Below are 16,924 nucleotides of genomic sequence, written 5' to 3' on the forward strand. Positions count from 1 at the left end.
TTAATTTTTTTAAATTTTTTCATATTTTTTTCAATTTTGTCATATTTTTGGCATATTTTCATTTTGAATTAAACATTTGGTAATATTTCTACAGCTAACAAAACTAAGTGTTAGGATATCAGGATATCATATACAGATCGCATTTATGGTCCGATCCTTACGAAATTTTGCGTGGAGATAAGATGAGGGTCAAAATAGAAGCGTACTCTTTTTGGAGATGATAGTCATATATTTAGGGGTTGAAATGGACCAAAAAAGTGCAAAATTGTCAGCAGGTCGCAATTATCGCCCGATCCTCACGCACATTTGAATGGGGGTTACCGGACATTGCAAAAGCCAAGCAGTTTTGGATGGCCATTCAAAAATATTCAATATGTGAAATAGATTGCCAACTTTTGTAGACAAAATACTAAAATGTCCATTCCAGAGGCTTTTTGGAGAATTCACAAATACAGGAAAGACGCACTTCTGACTATTTCGTTAACGCTGATTTCGTTGAAAAATATAATCAAATGTCTGTATGTCATATAGAGGCGTTACAGTCAAAAACCAATAATAAATGTTAATCTTTTGCCACTTCTGAGAGATTATGGGTCTTTGGGAAATATTGGTTCCAGATCTAGGAAGACCGTTTAAGTGCAACATTTACCAATAAATTGGAAATGAGCAAATTAGTTTAAGTTGCTATTATTCGAAAATTAGAGAACGGAACCTGATGGTTTTCTTTTATTATTTGTCACAATATCTTGTGGAATTCTTTCGAGTATCTCGCCTATATAAACTGTATCGTTTATTGTAGTGTTGTAGGGTATTCAACGGTCGGCCCCGCTCGACTGTAGCCTTTGCTTACTTGTTTCAATTTGATTTAATATTGAAGTGTATATTTTGTAATACTTTTTAACCTTACAACACAGGTTTGCGTCATTATATGCTGATTGCAACTATCGTTCGATCCTCACGAAAATTTCACAAGGGTATATTTCGGCTCAGAAGAGCTAGGCCCATTATTTTCAAAGATGTCCGCAACATATTTAGGGTTTGAAATGGACCAACAACTAAAATGTGCCTGATTTTGCAGCCGTCATAAAGGTCACAAGTAAAAAGCACAGGACACGAAATCTCGCATGAAGATATAGTTTAGGACAGCGGGTAGAATGGACTACTATTTTTGTGTGAAAAATACCAACATTTTAATCTACCGAAACATTAAAAACAACCATATCCAAAATACACAAAAGGCGAACTTCTGGCTTTTTTATGCTGATTTCGTTGACGAATATAGCCAAATATCGTAGACAAGCAAATTACATAGATGAGTATAATTTTCCTTATCACACAAGGAGTTAAGGACAGGGAAGAATTCTAACATTTTGGATGAGCATTGGATTATATTTAGCTTTAAAATGGATCACAATAACTAACAGCACGACGGAGTGCGTAAATATTGGGCAAATGTCCCTGGTCAAAATTCTAAGGGCAATATCTGGGCAGTGGCATAATTTCAAAAAGTCCAATGGATTTGGGGGAGGGGGCTTCTAACATATTGTAGTGTTGTAGGGTATCACATGGTCGACCCCGCACGACTATAGCCTTTGCTTACTTGTTTTTCCATGGAATTGTTTCGAATTTATTATGCAGAATTTGTAACGTGTTCTACCCCTTATGACAGAAAATTGTCGATATAGGGTCTACTTACTATAGCCCATATATACTCGGTATTTTAGATTTTCGGCAGGTGCGGACAAAAAACAAATTTGCTATAAGATTTCTTTAAAATTTGGTATTTGTTGTTTTTAATGATTTTTGTCACTATTATCAGAATATTGTCCATTTTGGTCCATATAAAGGTTCCGCCCGATATGTGGTATTCTGATGATTACAGTCGATTTTTTCAATACAATTATTCAAAATTTGGTATTCAAGACTCCAAACAGATAATAATTATTTTAGTAGAAATTTGTCTACATAGGTTCAAGTTTTGCTATAATTCCCATATAACTGTTCAGCCTTTTTGTGGTACCTTGGAAACTTTAACGGCATTTTGCTACAAGTGTAACTTTTTTTTTTTGAAGTTTAAAGTTGCACATGTTCGGTTATTTAACCCGGATACTTTTATTCATAAATATTTTCTTTACATCATAGTGGAGAGTATTGGGGCCTAGCGTTTTTACCTGTTTTCCTATAATAATAATTTCCCGAACCTGCAATCTAACCCCTTATTTTTGACATCACATTTATGTGTGTAATGTCGTTGTTTTATTTTTATTTAAATACACAAGATGAATATTTAGTTTTTGGCTGTTATTGTTTTGTTGTTGTTCGAGAATAATATGAAAATAAAGTAAATAAATGATATTGATGTACACATTCATATGTACATATATATGAATGTAAATGTTGATGATGGGTTTTATTGTTGATTCTCGTACTCGTCGCAACTATACATGTACTTACATACATTCACATATACAGACACATTTAAACATCTCGCTGATATTGTGGTGTTTTGTTTGTAGATGATGTCGCTGCTGTTACTTACATTTGCATAGAATTTCACTCTAGGGTATTGTTTAATTTCACCAATACAACGAGCCGCCTACAACACAATAAGGACGAATGCCTCCAAAACATAAACCCATGGACACGTAGGCTTCGGCCTTAAAATCCCATACCCTTGTAAATGGTCGAAAATGACAAGCCTTCTGCGAGAGAAAGTCAAAAGGAAAACCAGTCAACGAAAAAAAAAAACAACAATTTTAATTCCATTCGCATACATTCGAAGTAATGCGCGTTTTTATTTTTTATTTTTTTTTTTTCATATTTGAATATGTTTTAGTTCAGCTGTGAGTTTGTGTGTGTGTGTGTGATACTGCTCTTGTTTATGGCAACTTGTGTGTGCGCCCGTGTGTAATATGAACAAAAATGTAAATTTAAATTATTAATATTGTAAATGTAATATGCCTCTTGGTCTCTTGTAGCAGACCTGAATGTTACCACAGGGTATTCATAATTTTAAATACAAATTACGGGATCTTTTCGCTTAACTGGTAGGCAGCAAATGCGGACAGATAGATGTCACAGGATGTGTATTTAAAGCAATGACAATAAAAAGAAAATTTCAGCATTTTCAAAACCGAATACACCTCTGGCGACCTGTAGCCCATTAAACTTAGAGTAGGCGTTTTTCAACATCATCCACTCATCAACACCACCACCATCATCATCAGCATCATCATTAAAAGATGTAGTAACATTCTGTCACTAAAACATTCACATGTACATTCTTAATGGCGTTTTTTCAAATAGTTGGGTTTCTTTACCCTGCCTTTATGAATATTAAAGCTGTTCCGCATCACATGACTTTTAAATGTTAATCCAAAATTTACAAGTTTTCCACCGTTGTAGTCCAAGATGCAAACAAACTTTCTGCTAAAATGACATCGGGCAGAACATCTAAATGGGGTTTCACCATTTGGTAAAGCTGTCATTGAAATGTCATATGATATCATGTTAAAGTGTCAGGGAATGACATGGACATTTATGTCAAAATAATATTAAGCCGGCATAAATTATCGACTGAAAAGGGTTTCAGGAGATTTGGAAGAATATCAAGAAATGGGAGAGAAATATCCACCATATTAGCAAATACATATTGAACAACTTTTTGTTCTTGTCAAATGAGATATAAAATCCTGTACTTTGGAAAGAGGGTTTCAAAGCTAAAATCGTTTTTTATACAAAAGCTTCAAAAGCATATTTTAAGTACTTTAAGACTAAATATAGTTTTTTTTTTTTTTTTTTTTTTTTTTGAAAAAAATTTCAATTTCATTATGGTCGTAAATTGTAAATTGTTGAAAAATATTTATTCAATGACATGCAGTGGACATACAATAGTGAATTTTCCCGGCAAATACGAGTCCAATAATTCTGGATATTATAAAAATATTTTTAATAATCCTTGGAACAACTCAAGCTAACTCTTTAAATCCTTGCAAAAAAAATCAAAATTATTAATAATAGAAATATTTGTGAAATATTTTTTATTTAAATAACCAGACTCATAATCAACATTTTTTTGAAATATATTTTATACATTTTTTTAAAAACTTTCAGACTCATAATTAATAAATTTCTAATTTGTATACCCTACAACACTTTGTGTTGGGGGTATTATATGTTTGATTGGGCCAAACATTATGTAACACCTCGAAATATTGGTTTCCCACGTAGGAAAGTATGTATGGATTTTTCCATCTCGCCGAGCTGAGTCAATCTAGCTATGTATGTCCGACCGTCCGTCTGTCCATGTTAATTTGTAATCACTCTACAGGTCGCAATTATGGCCCGATCTTCACGAAATTTAGAATTTAGGAGGGGCTAGGGCCACAATATAAGCCTATTGCTTTGGAGATGATTGCATAGTATTAAGGGGTTCAAATGGACAAAAACTGAAAAATTCCCTCATTTTGCAGTTGCTCTACAGGTCGCAATTATAAACCAATCAATACGGAAGTAAACATGGGGCTAGAGCTTAGGACAGGATCATCGGATAACATTTAGTGGGTGAAATAGACCATAACATTTATGCTAAATAAAAGTCAAATTTTCCATAAACCGCGAATATTTTTAATCCTGGTTAAATCACATATCAATTCTGAACGTTACGTAGATGCCGATAGTAAATATATCGGATATATATAGCAAAATATATACATGGTATATATATATATGAATGGCTGGACCGATTTTGACAAATTTTGACAATTCAGAATGCCCTATTGGCATAAAAGAATAAAATTTAAAAAAATAGCATAAAACAAGTAAGCAAAGGCTACAGTAGAGCGGGGCCGACCGTTGAATACCCTACAACACTATAATAAACGATACAGTTTATATAGGCGAGATACTCGAAAGAATTCCACAAGATATTGTGACAAATAATAAAAGAAAACCATCAGGTTTCGTTCTCTAATTTTCGAATAATAGCAACTTAAACTAATTTGCTCATTTCCAATTTATTGGTAGATGTTGCACTTAAACGGTCTTCCTAGATCTGGAAGTGGCAGAAGATTTTTGGCTGAAACGCATCTACATGAGATACAGACATTTGACTATTTTTTTCAACGAAATCTGCGTTAACGAAATAGTCAGAAGTGCGTCTTTCCTGTATTAGTGAATTCTCCAAAAAGTCACTGGAATTGACATTTTCGTATTTTGTCTACAAAAGTTGGCAAACTATTTCACACATTGAATATTTTTGGATGGACATCCAAAACTGCTTGGCTTTTGCAATGCCCGGTAACCCCCATTCAAATGTGCGTGAGGATCGGGCAATAATTACGACCTGTTGAAATTTTGCAGTTTTTTGGTCCATTTCAACCCCTAAATATATGGCGATCATCTCCAAAAAGAGTAGGCTTCTATTCTGACCCTCATCTGATCCCCATGCAAAATTTCGTTAGGATCAAGCCATAAATGTGATCTGTATATGATATCGTGATATCCTAACTACTTTGTTTTGTTAGCTGTAGAAATATTACCAAATGTTTAATTCAAAATGAAAATATGCCAAAAATGTGACAAAATAGAAAAATATGAGGAGATGTACAAAATCAATATTTTCATCTTTAGAGAGATATTTTTATGCGATTTTTTAGCCGTTGTTTCTTTCCTGCCAAGAGGCCATTCGGAATTAATGAGAACTGTCAAAATCAGTTCAGCCGTTCTCGACATATAAGAGATCTTTCAAGCATATCTTCTTTGATAGACATATATATCACACATATTTTGCTATATATCCGTTTTGTTGGATGTTAACATCAATGTAAAGATCAGAAGTAACCTTGTCATGGCTTTGTGATTTCGCCGGGATTTAAAATATTCGCGGTTTAATGAAAAATTTTGAATTTTTTCAACACAAAATGGACTATTTTACTCGCTAAATATTATCCGATGACCACCCAAATTGGTAGGCTTCTTCCCCGCCCTAAACTCTAGCTACATGCGAAGTTCCGCGTCGATTGGTCTATAATTGCGACCTGTATAGCTACTGTAAACAATTTTTTTCCGACATTTTTAGTCCATTTCGACCCCTAAATATTATGCGATCATCTCCAAAAGAAATAGGGTTCTATTCTGACCCTAGCCCCACCTCCATTCTAAATTTCGTGAAGATCGGCCCATAATTGCGACCTGTAGAGTGATTACAAATTAACATGGACAGACGGACAGACGGACAGACGGACGGACGGACATACATAGCTAGATCGACTCAACTCAGCGAGATAGGAAGATCCATATATACTTTCCTATGTGGGAAATCAATATTTCGAGGTATTACATAATTTTTGGCCCAATCAAACTTATAATACCCCCAACACATAGTGTTGTAGGGTATAAAGATGCCGATAATGATGTTAATATAGATTTTGTGGTATTTTGTGACATTTTTTATTGTTTCATACACTTTATCGCATGCGACATTTTTTCAATTTGACTTAATATTGAAGTGTATATTTTGTAATATTTTTTTTTTTACCTTACAACTCAGTCTGTAGTACAGTCTGCAATTATCGTCCGATCCTCAGGAATTTTCACAAGGGTTGGGTTAGACTCAGAAGGGCTAGGCCTATTGTTTTCAAAGACGTCCGCAATATAATTAGGGTTTAAAATGGACCAAAAATAGAAAAAAAAATTCTGATCACACAATTGAAGCCAATCGACACGCCTGAGTAGAGAGAGTTGAGGACAGGGAAAAAATCTAGCATTTTGGATGACCATTGGATTACATTTAGGACCACAACAACTAACAGCACGACGGAGTCCCGGACGACTACATCCTTTGTTTATTTTATTTTTTTTTTTTTTTTTCAAAGACTATAAATTATTGTATTTTGACAATAATAATTTGTTCGGCTCGCAATAAATAAATTTTGATAGACAAATTTTTAATGAACTTTTTCAACAAAAAATGTGTATTTTTCCAGATTATTCTTTAAAGCCTTGCAAAAAAGGTCAAAATTATTAATAATAGAAAAATTTGAAAAATATTGCTTAAAAACAATCAGACTCGTTATTAAGGATTTGCATACCCTACAACACATAGTGGTAATGATATTCTGTTTTGCGCATTTTTTGTAACATGGCGAAGGAACTGAGATAGACTCATATATAATTTTGAGGATTTTCATAGAATCATTTTGTGAGTCGATTTATTCATCCCATTCTGTCTGTTCATGTATTTTTGCCAACAAATTCGATTGAGATGGAATTTTCCAAACCATATTTGTTTGGCCCAACGACGAACCCCATTGAAATTGGTGAGAATCGGTTCAAATTTAGATATAGCTCCCATATATATTTTCAACCGCATTTCGGGTTAATTGTGCACCAAATTGCCAATGTAAGTCCAAATTACACAATTTTTGGTACATCCAACCGAATTGAGTCTAGACAACAAGCACATCAAATTTGGTGAAAATCGGCTCAGAAATAGCTATAGCTCCCATATATATGTTTCATCCGATTTGGTGTTTAAGTACCTCACATTCATAATATACATTCGACAAAAATGATACTTGTTTTCAGATATCAGATACAGCCCAGGAATACCTCTGCCAATTTTTATTGAGATCGGATCAGGTTAGATATAGCTCTTATATATATCTTTAACCGTTTTAAGTTTTATTGCGTACCAAATGGCGAATATCAGCCCAAATGTGCCGAATTTTGGGTAATTCCAACTGAATTCATCCTAGAAAAATTTCCTTTAAATTTGCTGAAAATCAGTTCAGATATGGCTATAGTTTTATCTGATTTGATGTTTAAGTCCTTCACATACGAAAAATGAACTCCACAAACAAGGACATCAGATACAGCTCTAAAATAACTCTTCCAAATTTTATTGATATCGGTCCAGATTTTTATATCTTCGATATACAGTCCTATTCAACCGAATTTTACCATTTGGTGAAGCTCGGTCTGGTATATCTATTACTCCAATAAATATTTTTTAATGTAATCTTTATCGAAGTCATATCATATTCTATATCGCAATGTTATTTGGTACCAGATGTACAAAAGCCTCCGTGAAATTTGTTGAAAGTCGATTCAGAGTTGGATATAATTCCGAATTGTGACTTCTTTCTATCAAATAAATTCTCAACATACTTTTTGTTTCGGGAGCTCTTTCGGGTGAGATGAAAAAACTGCAACCAACTTCAGACTGCTATCATTTCCAAGCCACTCGTCCGACAGTTGTTAAACTTATTCCGCTGACAGCTCATAATATTGTTTACAAACGTACAAAAGCATTTTGGTGAGAATTTTCCAGTAAAAGTGTTATTCGTGATGGAATTCAAGCGTGATAGGGTGATTTTTTTTATATTTGGCTGGAAATCCACAAGTGGCCATCATTAGAGCACTCCAGCATTTAAATGTGAATAAATCTCTAAGTGTCTCGTACCATCGCTCGTGACCGTGATACTGGTTGCGTAGCCCCACGTCACGAAAATGGACGGAAGAAAACAACAACTTCAGCAGAAATGGTTCGAAAAGTAAAAAAGCGACTGAACGAAACCCGCGTCGTAGTGGCCGAAAAATGGTCAGCTGAAAATGTGCACTTTCGGTTGGCCACCAGAACTCAAGCGCCGGCCATGGTGTTTTTTTGGGCCGCCATAACATCCGATGGTCGCTCTCCGCTCGTATTAATCGACCGTGGCATCAGAATAAATGCTGGTTATTATCGCGAAAATATTCTGAAAGGTGTATTAATGCCTTAGTCACGCAAACATTTTTGCCGCAGAACTTGGACATTCCAACAGGACTCAGCACTAACGCACTCAGCACGCGCCACGCGCCACGCTAAGAATTGTTACAAAATGAGGTTCCTCGCTTCATTTCCAGCGCACAATTACCACAAAAATCTCTGGATACCAATCCGTTGGACTATTGTATCTGGGGTATTTGCACTAATGGTTAGCACTAAGAAATGCCAAAGTGTCGATCACCTCAGGCAAGAGCTTCGCCGGGAATGAGCCAAAATACCGCAGAGCAACATTCGGGCAGCTAGTGACGGTTTCGTTGGTAGATTGAAGGCCATAATTTGTGCCAAAGGTAACCAATTCGAAGAGATCTAAACTTATTTTGAAATTTGACGAACCCTATTGAAATTGGAGATAATCGCTCAAAATTTAGATATAGCTCCCATATATATTTTCGTCCGATTTACATTTTATTCAAACGTGTAATATCAGTCCGAATTGTATGGAATTTTGCACGTACGATCAGATTGGACCTGAAAATAAGTATGCCAAATTTGATCGAAATCGGTTCAGATATAGCTATAGCTTCCATATATATTGTTCATCCGATTTGTTATTTTTGTCCTCCGCAGCCTTTATACGCACTCCGTAACAACAATATTTGGGGAAATATATCAAATGCAGCTCAGAAATATCTTTGCCAAATTTCATCGAGATCGGTTCAGATTTGGATATAGCTCCCATATATAACTTCGTCCGATTTACCCTTTATTGTGCAACAAACGTCTAATATTTGTCCAAATGGGATGAAATTTGGCACATACGACCGAATTGAGTCTAGAAGCTAGTACATCTAATTTGTCATATTTGTTACCCACAGCCGTAATATGCACTCCGTAACAACGATATTCAGGGAAATTTATCAAATACAGCTCAGAAATATCTTTGCCAAATTTCAACGAGATCGGTTCAGATTTGGATATAGCTCCCATATATATTTTTATCCGATTTCAAATTAATTTTGCACCAAATGGGCAATACAAGTCTGAATTTTAAAGATACAAATGCTTCGGCATATTTAGTCCTTTGAACTTTAAATTATAATTATAATCATAGCGTGTATGATTGAATTTTCCCATAAAAACTTTTAATTGTTATGCGCAGCTCTACTAAATTAGCAAAGTGGTGTAGGGTATCATAAAGTCTGCCCCGCCCGACTTTAAAACTTTCTTTACTGGTTTATTTTCAACAATCTCCCGAAAATAGATCAATTTTGCACATTTAAAATTATTAATTAAATAAATGATTTCATATGCACAAGTTCCCCACCCCCGTGCGGAATTTCAAATATATTATCTCAGCTTGATTTTTATTTGTTTCAAATATTAATTTATTTTCTCATCTGGTAAACCTTAAATAAAATAGCTTTTTGCTTGGCAATTTTCAACACTGGGCGTTACTGAATTCAATATCCTGTAGCGGGGTTGCCCAGACCAAAGGAGGGATAGAAAAACGGAATGAATGAAAACTCCACCACCCACCAACGATATGGCAGTCTAAAGACACCAAAAAAACATTAATAAATTTTCTGTCCTAACCAGAAGGAAAGGAAAGCATGGGAAGGATATGGTGACTCCACATGGAGTGTTAAGCCAGGACATTCATCAGCAATGTCCGATATCACCAACACGCTGCAGAGCAATGAAAAATCGCAAGAAAATCGACATTTAAAGCCACGCATTGATGTTGCGGACGGCCAAACGGCAAAATTTTACATTGCCAACAATTTAATTTTTTCATGACATTTAACTTCCGGCATTTGCCATAAATTAAACAGGACCCTCTGTGGTCCGGCAGTAACGGAAAAAATAAGAAGGCTCGCTGGTCTGCCAACAACTACTCGAGACATGTTTTTGACATTTCCCTCTTCTTGACAGCCTTCCAGTCGGCCACCCATCAATTCTACATTGGCCAAACAGCCAACCTTTCGGTCAGGCAAATGGCAACTTCCGCCAATTAATATTGTTAAAACAATATTTGTGTCGTTGTAGAATGAATGGTCTTCCGTGGAAGCAATATTCCAACGAATATAGAAATCACATTTTGGATTCCATGCGACTTGCAGCTATTCTAGGAGTGTAAATGGTAAAAGAAATGTGATAAAATTTTAAAAAGCCACTGAATATGAAAATGAGTTAACCCTTTGCACCGTCATTTTGGTATGTCACCGTTTCGAGGAGATGGAAAAACGCCTCTTTTTGGCAATATCAAAGGTCTTGGGCAGACAGTGTTTCATGTGGAAAGTAAAGATAATTTTAACGAAATAAATGAAAATTGTATTTTTAGAAGAATATTAAATTTTCATTTATTTTGAGGTTACAATTATCTGGAAATTGTGGAGATTAAAGTTACGGGTATTCAATGTTGAAAAAAGGTCAGGACTTCTGGATGTATGGTTTTTTCATCAAGAGTACGCTAGATTTTTTCCAAGTCAATATAGAAGCTACGAAATATTAAGAAAAATGTCACAAACATTTTGGAAAACACAAAGGAACCATTAAATTTTGACTTTATATGAAAAATATTGGAACGGTCATCATGAATTTTGAAGCAAAGTGTATGGATTTGAGAATTTTAAGGAAGAATATGAGAGTTATGATCTTGAATGTAAATAACACTGTGAAACACAAAAAAGTAATTATAGGGAAAGTCTAGGAGATTATAAAATGAAAACTAAAAATTGGAGAATGGTAAATTGCAAAATAACCCAAGTAAAATAGGCAAGTTTTCTCATCTTAAACTTTTTTTGAAGCTTCCAGACACCTTAGCATAAGATAAGGCTGGGTTTTTGGAAATTAGAACTAATACTGTACTAAAAATATTAAAATGTACCAAAATTGCATACTTTTTAAAATTTCGAATGAGAGTCACTGATAGATTGAAAAATGTAACAAATTTTTTAATAATTTAAGGAAGTGTTTATATCCTCCATCATACATAATATGTATTGTCATTCAGTTTGTAACTCATCGAAATAATTTTTTAAGACCCAACAAATATATATAATATAAATATATATATATATATATATATATATATATATATATATATATATATATATATATATATATATATATATATATATATATATATATATATATATATATATATATATATATATATATATATATAATGGATCAACTCAAGCATGCGCTTCGCCGGGAATGGACCAAAATACCGCAGAGCAACATTCGGGCATTGTGTGACGTTTTTATTGGCTGTTTGAAGGCCATAATTCGTGCCGAAATTTTATGCTATTTTCCACATTTTTTGCTTTCATTCAATAAAATTAAAAAAAAAATGTTAAAATTATAGCGCTTGCCTTTGTTTCAGTTTTTTATCTCACCCTGTATTGGTGTACGTTTTAGTATAGCAATCATATAACGCTACCCCAAGATATTCGGTATTTCTAGCATTTTCGCAGCATTACCCGAAATTTCGTATTGGAAGTTAAAAATGGATACCTCAACCTTTGAAGGGAAATTGTCTTTCCAGGTCCACGTCTTAGCATAGCCCCCATACAACAGTACCTCCCTTTATTCGGTATTTTGATAATATTAGAGACATTATTAACCGGAATTATTTCAAATTTCTTATTTAAAGTTCGGAATCGATTTTTTTAACATAATCCCCACTCCTTTTAATGCAAATCTTTCCATTGAAAATAGCCTAAAGGCGTTTTGCAGCACCTTTGAAGAAGTACGTTCCACCAGCCCATAAACCGCACGAAAATTTGACTTTTTGAGCGTTGTCGCAAAATGACAGCAGCGTCAAGTATATTTCCGAAATACGAGCGTGTTGAAAATAAATCGATCATACTGTTTTAAGGTTGCTATAAATCTTCTCGAAATGAAGGACACGCTACTTATGCGGAGTGCTCTGTAAGTTTTTGTCCATAAAGCTTTTATCGTTTTATATGGCAACGGAGGGTACATATCATTTGATATAGAAAAACGTGACTCGTCCATGAAACTCGAAAAACGCGAAATGAGGATCCGATTTTCAATATATAATATACCAATATTTCTACTACAACAAAATCAAATATAAATATTGCATATATAAAGACCACTCCTTCAGGTATCTCCCCCACAAAGGGGTCAAATTTCAAATAATTGTATCTCTCATAAAGTGCGAAATAAGTGTCTGATTGTCTCCAAATTTTACGTATCCCAAAGTTCTGGTGTAAAGGTGGCATATATCGGACCACTCCTTCTGGAGTGGGGTAACGGGTCAAAATTTTGAATAGCCATGAGGCTCGTAAAATGCAAAATGAAAATCCGATTTCTTTAAACTTCGACACACCCCAATATTTCTATTAACACAAGATTTGTTGTGAAAATGGTAGATATCCGCCCACGCCTTCAATGGATCAACATTTTAAATAACCAAAACGATCATAACACGCGAACTGTGCATCCAATTATCTTGAAATTTCTCACATCCCAATATTTATACTAAAACAAAATCTGGTGTGAAGATGAAATAGGACAAATTCCTTCTGATCTATGATTTTTCAAAATTTTCATTTGATTAGATTGGTCGATTGGTCTATAATTGCGACCTGTATAGCTACTGCAAAATCCGACATTTTTTCAGTATTTGGTCCATTTCAACCCCTAAACATTTGGCGATCATCTCCAAAAGAAATAGGGTTCTATTCTGACATTAACCCCACCTACATTTTAAATTTCGTGAAGATCGAGCTATAATTGCGACCTGTAAAGTGATTACAAATTAACATGGACAGACGGACAAACGGACGGACGGACATACATAGCTAGATCTACTCAGCTCGGCGAGATAGGAAGATCCATATATACTTTCCTATGTGGGAAATCAATATTTCGTGGTGTTACATAATTTTTGGCCCAATCAAACTTATAATACCCCCAACACATAGTGTTGTAGGGTATAAAAATTGGAGAATGGTGAATTGCAAAATAACCCAAGTAGAATAGGCAAGTTCCTCTCATCTAAAATATATATATATATATATATATATATATATATATATATATATATATATATATATATATATATATATATATATATATATATATATATATATATATATATATATATATATATAGATATATATATATATATATATATATATATATATATATATATATATATATATATGTATTCTTGTTCAGCGTAAAATTCTAGGATTATTTAGCCCTGTCCGTCCGACTGTCCGTCTGTTTTAATCACGCTACAATCAAAACGAATAAAGATCGGAAGCTAAAATGTTGCACAGATCGGTCTTTTGTCTGAAGGCAGGTCAAGTTCGAAGATGGACTATATCGGCCACGATATCGTATAGCCCCCCATACAACGGTACCCCTCGATATTCGGTATTTGGATGATTTTAAAAACATTTTTTAATGGAATTGTCTATAATTCTACACAAGGCGTTCTTCGTAAATACTCCAGTCCCTGAAAGAACTGTCTATATAGGTGTACGATCTCGTATATCCCTTATATAACGGTACCTACCGACATTGAGTATTTTGATGATTATAACAACATTTTTAAATGGAATTGACTGAAATTATACACAAGGAGTCTCTGTGAGTACTTTATCCCCTGGAAGAGAATTGCCTGTATAGGTCCACGATATCGTCTATCCCCCCAATAACTAAAAAAGTTATTCGTGATGGAATTCAAGCGTGATAGTGTGATTTCTTTATATTTGGCTGGAAAAACCACATCTGGCTATTGTTAGAGCACTCCAGCATTTAAATGCTTTTTTAAACATTTTGGCCACAGGCCTTGGACATTCCAACAGCACTCAGCACGGGCCACCCAAGAATGGTTACAAAATATGGTTCCTCCCTTCATATCCAACGCACAATGGCCACCAAAATCTCGGTTGGACTATTGTGTCTAGAGTATTTTGGAAAGCAAAGTTGGCACTAAAAAATATGAAAGTGTCGATCAACTCAAGCAAGCGCTTCGCCGGGAATGGACCAAAATACCGCAGAGCAACATTCGGGCATTGTGTGACGGTTTTATTGGCCGTTTGAAGGCCATAATTCGTGCCGAAATTTTATGCTATTTTCCACACTTTTTGCTTTCATTCAATAAAATTAAAAAAAATGTAAAAATTATAGCGCTTGACTTTGTTTCAGTTTTTTATCTCACCCTGTATTGGTGTACGTTTTAGTATAGCAATCATATAACGCTACCCCAAGATATTCGGTATTTCTAGCATTTTCGCAGCATTACCCGAAATTTCGTATTGGAAGTTAAAAATGTATACCTCAACCTTTGAAGGGAAATTGTCTTTCCAGGTCCACGTCTTAGCATAGCCCCCATACAACAGTACCTCCCTTTATTCGGTATTTTGATAATATTAGAGACATTATTAACCGGAATTATTTCAAATTTCTTATTTGAAGTTCGGAATCGATTTTTTAACATAATCCCCACTCCTTTTAATGCAAATCTTTCAATGTTGTCTTCCATTGAAAATAGTCTAAAGGCGTTTTGCAGCACCTTTGAAGAAGTACGTTCCACCAGCCCATAAACCGCACGAAAATTTGACTTTTTGAGCGTTGTCGCAAAATGACAGCAGCGTCAAGTATATTTCCGAAATACGAGCGTGTTGAAAATAAATCGATCATACTGTTTTAAGGTTGCTATAAATCTTCTCGAAATGAAGGACACTCTACTTATGCGGAGTGCTCTGTTAGTTTTTGGCCATAAAGTTTTTATCGTTTTATATGGCAACGGAGGGTACATATCATTTGATATAGAAAAACGTGACTCGTCCATGAAACTCGAAAAATGCGAAATGAGGATCCGATTTTCAATATATAATATACCAATATTTCTACTACAACAAAATCAAATATGAATATTGAATATATAAGACCACTCATTCAGGTATCTCCCCCACAAAGGGGTCAAATTTCAAATAATTATATCTCTCATAAAATGCGAAATAAGATTCAGATTGTCTTCAAATTTTACATATCACAAAGTTCTGGTGTAAAGGTGGCATATATCGGACCATTCCTTCTGGTACCTGTCCCAAAACGGGTCAACATTTTCAATAGCCATGAAGCTCGTAAAACGCAAAATGAACATACGATTTCTTTAAACTTCGACACACCCCAATATTTCTATCAACACAAGATTTGTTGTGAAAATGGTAGATATCCGCCCACTCCTTCAATGGATCAAAATTTTAAATAACCAAAACGATCATAACACGCGAACTGTGCATCCAATTATCTTGAAATTTCTCACATCCCAATATTTATACTAAAACAAAATCTGGTGTGAAGATGGAATACATAGGACAAATTCCTTCTGATCTATGACTTATCAAAATTTTCATTTGATTAGATAGATGAAAAAGCCTTTGAGATTCCAGGTTTTATGAGATTCTAACACATATTTTGACTTTAAATCACAGTTAACCATATTATGGATGCGCTGCAGCCAAACGACGCAGTGGCAATGTTTCAAGGAAAACATTTCTTTTATTCTTTTCAGCTTCTCTTTGCGGCCGCTTAATGTGACCATTGCAATAGCTGTAGAAGTAGTAGTAGTGGTGATGGTGGCATAGCATTGGGGTACGATGCGATGCCAGCGATGCAAATGCAGTTTCCTTGACTCATTGCTGGTAGCGGGCAAGTCGAAACGAGTTTTCGGTCATGGCAAAATGATGTGGGATGTACGAATGTTTGGGAAAGGCGTGTTCATGTTTATTTGCTTCAGTGCTCTTTGTTGCCTCTGCTGCCTTCTTTGCCTTAACAATTCCCCCATATTTCAAAAAAAGGGGGAATGGTGGGTCCATACGTTTTGTGCTTTCGTTATACAGCTGCAGCAGTAGCAGCAGCCATAAAAACTGATTGTGGTTACCACCATTGATTGTTATTCATGTTCATTGGAACATGTATTTGGCACCATGGCCAACTTTCTACTTTCGCTTCCAACGGAGCAAATCTACGAATTCTGTTTCTCTTTTTGGCGTTTCATTTTTTTTTGTGACTTTGCAGCCAGTTCTTTTGATTTCAAAGCTATGCTATTGTTCGCTTTTAAAGTTCCTTTGTGCCGGCGTTGCATCTGCATCTGAATAACCATCG

The sequence above is a fragment of the Musca domestica genome, unplaced genomic scaffold (genome assembly GCF_030504385.1).
Source record: "Musca domestica strain aabys unplaced genomic scaffold, Musca_domestica.polishedcontigs.V.1.1 3, whole genome shotgun sequence".
Lineage (NCBI taxonomy): Eukaryota > Metazoa > Arthropoda > Insecta > Diptera > Muscidae > Musca > Musca domestica.